The 7,344-nt window shown below is 44.3% G+C and overlaps 1 non-coding gene across 1 annotated transcript; it reads left to right on the top strand.

The window, feature by feature from the left end:
- Window positions 1-6,838: 6,838 nt before the first annotated feature.
- Window positions 6,839-6,911, top strand: trnav-aac (transfer RNA valine (anticodon AAC)). The gene has a single exon. It is a non-coding gene; the product is annotated as a tRNA-Val (tRNA).
- Window positions 6,912-7,344: the final 433 nt, after the last annotated feature.

The following is a 7,344-nucleotide window of genomic DNA, read 5'->3' as shown; positions in this document are numbered from 1 at the left end:
AGTTGGAATAAAGAAGACTAAGATCACACTAAGTTTAGCTCACAGGACTCAGCTTCCTGGTGTTCTACTTTTCATAGCAATTGGCGACGATTAACCGAATACAAACCTTCACACAACCATGGCTGCTGTTGGAATATTAGAGAGATTCACAGAGAGTGAAATAAATGAGGGGAGCAGGCAGATCTCTGCCTGACACCGGGGAAACAGGGAGACAGACCTTGGAGCAAAGGGATATGGATGGAGTCGGCAAAACTTGAGGCATCTGATTCAGGAGAGTTGCGGGGCGTGGAAATTCGGGAGTTTAATGACTTTGAAAGGAACATTTTTGTTTTGTGACTTTTTGTTCAAAGAAATGTTTGTGAAAGGAATTTTTTGCAAAAGGGATGCAGCATTTAACCTTCTGCCTTAACACTTGTTTCTGGGTGTCAGGATTACATTTCGTTTCAATGTTATTCTTCCAGAATTAATATTTCATTTGCTGTTTGACAATAACCAGCCCCTTGCTCCAAGGTCTGTCTCACTCTTTCCCCGGTGTCAGGCAGAGATCTGCCTGCTGCCCTGATTTATTTCATGTGACAGGACACAAAAGTTCAAAATCAACCTGCAGGTGGCCACACACAGCACTGAATAGTAATGATGGCCACGTGGTCTAAGATGAGGTGCGCTGGTCACTATAGATAGTGTTCGAATCCTATTTCAGACATGTTTTAGATTGAATCATGAGGCAGAACCCATTTGCTTTGTCACCACCAACACCTTAAAAGTGCGATTCAGCAGTCTACCTGCTCGCTTAACATTTCCGTCTGACCTGGTGCTGAAATTTGTTCATTCTTTTGTAGACCGACAATTATTTATTTTGCCCTGAGCATGTGAGGAACTTTTCTCCCGATCTCATTGGGTTGAATTTTGTTAATCTGGTGCTGAAAGTGGAGATGTTTCCGCAGTGTAACGGTTCACACCTTCTAGTTTTTTGAGTTCATGCTGAACTTTCTCCTTCAGTGCATATGGTACGGAACGGGGCTTGTAGTAAACCAATCTAGCGTCCTTCTGTACCCTGACACTCGCCTTGAAGCCTTGGATCGGACTGTCCGTTTCGCAGAACAACTTTGGATACTTCTTGATAAACTCATCCGTTGATGAAAATCTCGCTTCCACACAGAAAATCTGAGTACAATCCAGCTTCAGTGAGCTTAATGAATTTCATCCTTGTAAGGCAGACTTGTCTCTTTTCACTACTATTAGAGGCAAGTTCTGAAATTGATCTTTATATTTCACCGATCGGTACAGTGATATGACCAACGACAGGAATTTACTCTCCCGAAGAGCCTCGCAGCTCTATCTTGGGTTTCTCCAGTTAGAAATCACGCAATTTGTCGCGGTACAGTGACTCCGGTATTACACTCACGGATGCACCCGTGTCAATTTCCATTGGTATCTTGAATCCAGCAACATCGATGTGGATTTTGATATTTTCCGAATCACTGTCCGTTAAAATCGTGCTCCTGATGATGTGTAACTCTAACATCTCATCGTCCTGTTATTGGTCTTCCATACTATGTAGTCTCTTGGGATTTCTACTCATAGCTTTGAACGCTGGACTCAGAGCTTTAACAACAGGTTTTTCCCTTCAGTCGGCATGCCTTCGCAAGATGCCCAGTCTTTCTGTCGAAGAAACACTCTGCCTTCACATGTGGACAACTTTGAGCAATGTGTTGTCCCAGGCACCTACAGCATGACTTCGACGCTCTTGTAGAATTTCCAGTTTCTGAGGCTTTGGGCTCCCTTATTAGACCTTCAAATGCTCTGATAATGACTCCACGAGACAATGTGTCGTTCTTTAACTGTCGTGACCTGAGTCCTTTATTGATAACCTTTATTGGTGGCCTGACTTTTATACTAGGCCAGGCACACCTGTGCAGGTAAGCTACAAGTCTCAACCCCCCGCAGTGCCCTCTGGTGGCACACCTTGTAATAGTGCAAGCAGTCACCATGCAGAACACATGACAGGTGTCACTGTGGAACCGTTTCTCTCACTGAAAGTTAGACGCACTACCGCGGGCGCCACGAGGTCTAGGTAGGTAGCCATTGACATTCAGGTTCATATATAAATATATATAAATATATCGACATGTATCGTGACTGTTCCCTGGTGGTCGAGGGGTTAAGACCCGGTGCACTAACCTGGTTCGACATGCATCGTAACTGTTCCCTGGTGGTCGAGGGGTTAAGACCCGGCGCACTAACCTGCTTTCAATCCTCGATCAATTCATCGCATAAAAATAATTGAGGTCTGTGAGACGATTAATAATTGCTGTAATCACCATGAATGCCAATACTTTCTGTGATAGACCGAGCTTACAGAATATGTGGCTTCTCCTGCACTTTGCCGGGCACGTGTTTGGGGTTTAACTTTGTAAACTGGGTGAGTTCGCTGATCGCGGGGAGACGGTAGGAGCCTCTGTGGCCCCACTGTGAGGATGTGGAAGTGAACACGGTGGCTGGGTGATCCGTGACATTTCTGTAAAGGGCAGCGGAGGAGAAGGATTGAGAACTTTCAGTGTGGGACAGAAGTTGTTTGAGGTGAGCCAACACATTACCGATCAGCACAGAGCAAGCTCACTGGTCAGCTCCTCGCTGTGCGGGCTGTTGTACAAGAGGTTTCTGTCGTGTTGTGGTTATCACGTTTGCTTTACACGTGTAAAATCCCTGATTCAATCGCAGGCAGAAACATTATGTTTAAAGTTGCTGTGAATGAACAATCGGAGGTGAGATCAGTCTTCCTGCAAATGCTGCCTGACCTGCTGAGATTTCCAGCATTTGCTGTTTTTATTTGCTATTTATTTTCCTGGCAAAAGGGCTCCCTTATTCATTAATTGATCTTTATTTTATCAATAAATATATAACTTTGAGTGAGAGAAAACGGATCCACCGGGGACCTTTTACGTGTGAGGCCAACGTGATATCCGCTACACTGCAGCCCATCAAAGGGCGAGAAACCACTGAATATAAAGGATGAGCTCACAAATATCACGTGCAGTGCAGTCTGGTCAATGTCAAACCATCCTTTCTTATTCAGCAGTGGCATGAACGGGAGTCAGACGCCACAAGTTTTAATTAAAGACCCAAATACAAGTAACACTTGCAAATCATTTCAGTGTAAAATTATTTCACTTTATTTGAAATGCTACTGCGTTGAATCTGAAAATACATACTGTGGCATTTTATCCTCACTACTGATTGTATTTTGTGTGCACGGTAGGAATAATCGGTGCTGATAAATTTGATAAAAGTTGCCCCAGATACCTGGTGTCATCGGCAATGAACACTTTGAATCAGAAAGCTAAAATACAGTGAGTAAAATGGGTTAACATGCATACGAACATAAGAACATAAGAAATAGGAGCAGGAATGGGCCATACGGCCTCTCGATCCTGCTCCTCCATTTAATACGATCATTGCTGATCTGATCATGGACTCAGGTCCACTTCCCTGCCCGCTCCCCAAAGCACAGGCCAAGTGATTGAAGTATGGAGTGTCCCTGAGTTAGCATTTGTTTGATTGTGCAAAAGAAGGTGAGGGGTTAATTAATGATGCTTTCCTGTGAAAGCTAGAGAAAAGTTTTCGAACAAACCATCCGGTGACTGTCAGGTGAGCGCTGCTTTTGAAAACTGGTGGGAATGGGCGGGGATTTTAAAGCGCCTTGTATTGCAGAACCTTCATATAGACGAACATTGCTTAACTACTGTGTAGAGCTTGTGGTGCAACGGTAGTGCGTCTGACTCTAGACCAAAGGGTTGCGTATTCAAATCATGTCAGGCTCACTGTTCTTTTAGCAATTGCTGTTTCACAAAAACAGACCCTTGCTGCAATGTCTGTCTGACTGGTTCGTCGTGGTAAGGTTGGGGACAGCATCAAACAAGAAAGAAGCGATGTGTGCAGTGGTGGGACAGCAGTTATCATGGGTGAGTTTAATCGACATCGTGATTGGGCTAACCACATGGTAGTAATGTGGTGGAGGAGGATTTAATGGAGTGAATTTTGGATGGTTTTCTCAACCCAGAAGAGCGCTGGCCATCCTTGACTGGGTGATGTGTAATGAGAAGGGACAAATTAGCAATCTTGTTGTGCGAGGCCCCTTGGGGACGAGTAACATAATATGGTAGAATTCTTCATTAAGATGGAGAGTGTCACAGTTAATTCAGAAACTTGGGTCCTGAAATTAAGGAAAGGTAACTTTGACGGTATGAGGTGTGAATTGGCTAGAATAGACTGGCCAAGGATACTTAAAGGGTTGACGGTGGATCGACAATGGCAAACATTTAAAGATCACATGGGTGACTTCAGCAATTGCACATCCCTGTCTGGATAAAAATAGAACGGAGAACGTTGCTCAATCGTGGCTAACAAGGGAAATTAAAGATAGTGCTAAAACCAAGGAAGAGGCAGATAAATTGGCCTGAAAAAGGTACAAACCTGAGGACTGGTAGAAATTTAGAATTCAACAGAGGAGGACGAAGGGTTTCATTAGGAGGGGGAAAATGGATTATGAGAGGAAGCTTGCTTGGAACATAAAAACTGACTGCAAAAGCTTCTTTAAATATGTGAAGAGAAAAAGATTAGTGAAGACAACTTTCGGTCCCTTGCAGTCGGATTGAGGTGAATTTATAATGGGGAACAAAGTAATGGCAGACCAATTGACCAAATACTTCAGTTCCGTCTTCACGAAGGAAGGCACGAATAACCTTCCAAAAGTACTAGGGGACCGAGGGTCGAGTGAGAAGGAGGAACTGAAGGATATCCTTATGAGGTGGGAAATTGATGGGATTGAATGATAATAAATCCCCGGGGATTGATAGTCTGCATCTAAGAGTACTTAAGGAAGTAGCCCTAGAAATAGTGGATGCATTGGTGATCATTTTCCAACAGGCTATTGACTCGGGATCAGTTCCTATCGACTAGAGGGTAGTTAATGTAAAACCACTTTTTAAGAAGGGAGGGAGAGAGAAAGCGGGTAATTATACACTGGTTAGCCTGAATCAGTAGTGGGGAAAATGTTGGAATCAATTATTAAGGATGAAATAGCAGCGCATTTGGAAAGCAGTGACAGGATCGGTCCAAGTCAGCATGGATTTATGAAAGGTAATTCATGCTTGACAATTCTTCTGGAATTTTTGAGGATGTAACTAGTAGAGTGGACAAGGGAGAACCAGTGGATGTGGTATATTTGGACTTTCAAAAGGTTGTTGACAAGGGTCCACACAAGAGATTGCTGTGCAAAATCAAAGCACATGGTATTGGGGGTAATATACTGACCTGGATCGAGAACTGGTTGGCAGACAGGAAGCAGAGAGTTGGGATAAAAGGGTCCTTTTCAGAATGGCAGGCATTGACTAGTGGAGTGCCTCAGGGCTCAGTGCTGGGACCCCAGCTCTTTTCAATATACATCAATGATTTGGATGAAGGAATTGAGTGCAATATCTCTATGTTTGCAGATGACACCAAACTGGGTGGCGGTGTGAGCTGTGAGGGGGACGCTAAGGGACTGCAGGGTGACTTAGACAGGTTAGGTGAGTGGACAAATTCATGGCAGATGCAGTAAAATGTGGATAAATGTGAGGTTATCCACTTTGAGGGCAAAAACGTGAAGACAGAATATTATCTGAATGGTGGCAGATTAGGAAAAGGGGAGTTGCAATGAGACCTGGGTGTCATGGTTCATCAGTCACTGAAAGTTGGCATACAGTTACAGTTGGCAGGAAAAAGGTAAATCGTATGTTGGCCTTCATAGCTTGGTGATTTGAGTATAGGAGCAGGGAGTTCTTATTGCAGTTGTACAGGGCCTTGGTGAGGCCTCAACTGGAACATTGTTTTCTATTTTGGTCTCCTAATCTGAGGAAGGACGTTCTTTTTATTGATGGAGTGCAGCAAAGGTTCACCAGACTGATTCCCGGGATGGCTGGACTAACATATGAGGAGAGACTGGATCAACTGGCCCTTTATACATTGGAGTTTAGAAGAATGAGAGGGGATCTCATCGAAACATACAATATTCTGATGGGACTGGTCAGGTTAGATGCGTGGAGATTGTTCCCGATGTTGGGGAAGTTGGAGCAGGCTCGAGGTTCTAGATGGCCCACTACTGTTCCTAATTCTTATGTTCTTATGTTCTTACAGCAATTCTGGAAGAATAACATTGAAACGAAATGTGACCTGACACCCAGAAACAAGTGTTCAGGTAGAAGGCTAAATGTTGCGTCCCTTTCTGCAAAAAATTCCTTTCACAAACATTTCTCTGACCGAAACGGCACAAAGCAAAAATGTTCCTTTCAAAGTCATTAAACTCCCGAATTTCCGTGCCCCGCGAATCTCCTGAATCAGATGCCTCTAGTTTTGCCGACTCAATCCATGTACCTTTGCAATGTTCTGCTTCCACCCACACTTTGAAATGTGCCACTAACTTATCGAATCATGGAATGGTTACAGCACGGTAGGCCATTCGGCCCATCGAGCCCGTGCCGACTCTCAGCGAGTCCCACTCCCGCGCCCTTCCCCCATCGTACTGCAATTGTTTTTCCATCAGACACTTTTCCAACTCCCATCTGAAAGATAATATTGAGTCTCTCTCCACCGCCCTTTCAAGCCGTGCATCCCAGATCCTAACCACTCGCTCCTGTTCCTATGTGTAAAGTCTGGGAAACACGAGATCAATTCCTGCCACACACACAGCCTTCCGAAAGATCGCACATTCATTCTATTCTCGAAAAACCAGCTCCTGAAGTATCGGCCAGCTGTGTAGGTTAAGGCTAGGTTAGATTCCTAGCAACATATCAATCGCAGTGTTTCTGTAGTGTAGTGGTTATCAAGTTCGCCTAACACGCGAAAGGTCCCCGGTTCGAAACCGGGTGGAAACATTTTCGACATTGTTCAATTAAATATTAGAAAAAATGGAATAATTGACATTAAATGTTCAATATTAACAAAGTTGGTGTTTGTTTCTGCTGATGTTAATAACACTTCAACTAGGCTGGAGTTTAATATTATGATATTTCAAATAACAGTGTTAATATTTGATGTCTCCAAGATTAGAGGGACTAATTGATGTCCTGTTTCTGACTGCTCCATATTTGATCGGGGCGGAGGGGCGGTGTGAGATCGGGGCTCAGGAGAGGCGAAGGCCCAGGGACAGTACGGGCCAGCGCACACTGCGATCTATGGATAGTCGGCACATGTGTACACACTTGGTCCATGCAGCAGAGCTTGGTCTGTGGTCGCCTTGGGTAATCCTTGCCTCTGGACCAAGACCTAGCTCTGTCAAGCCCGTGTGGTGGCAGGTGTGCAACGGTC

The sequence above is a fragment of the Pristiophorus japonicus genome, unplaced genomic scaffold, assembly GCF_044704955.1.
Source record: "Pristiophorus japonicus isolate sPriJap1 unplaced genomic scaffold, sPriJap1.hap1 HAP1_SCAFFOLD_4305, whole genome shotgun sequence".
Classification (NCBI taxonomy): domain Eukaryota; kingdom Metazoa; phylum Chordata; class Chondrichthyes; family Pristiophoridae; genus Pristiophorus; species Pristiophorus japonicus.
This window is presented reverse-complemented; position numbering and strand designations above follow the sequence as displayed.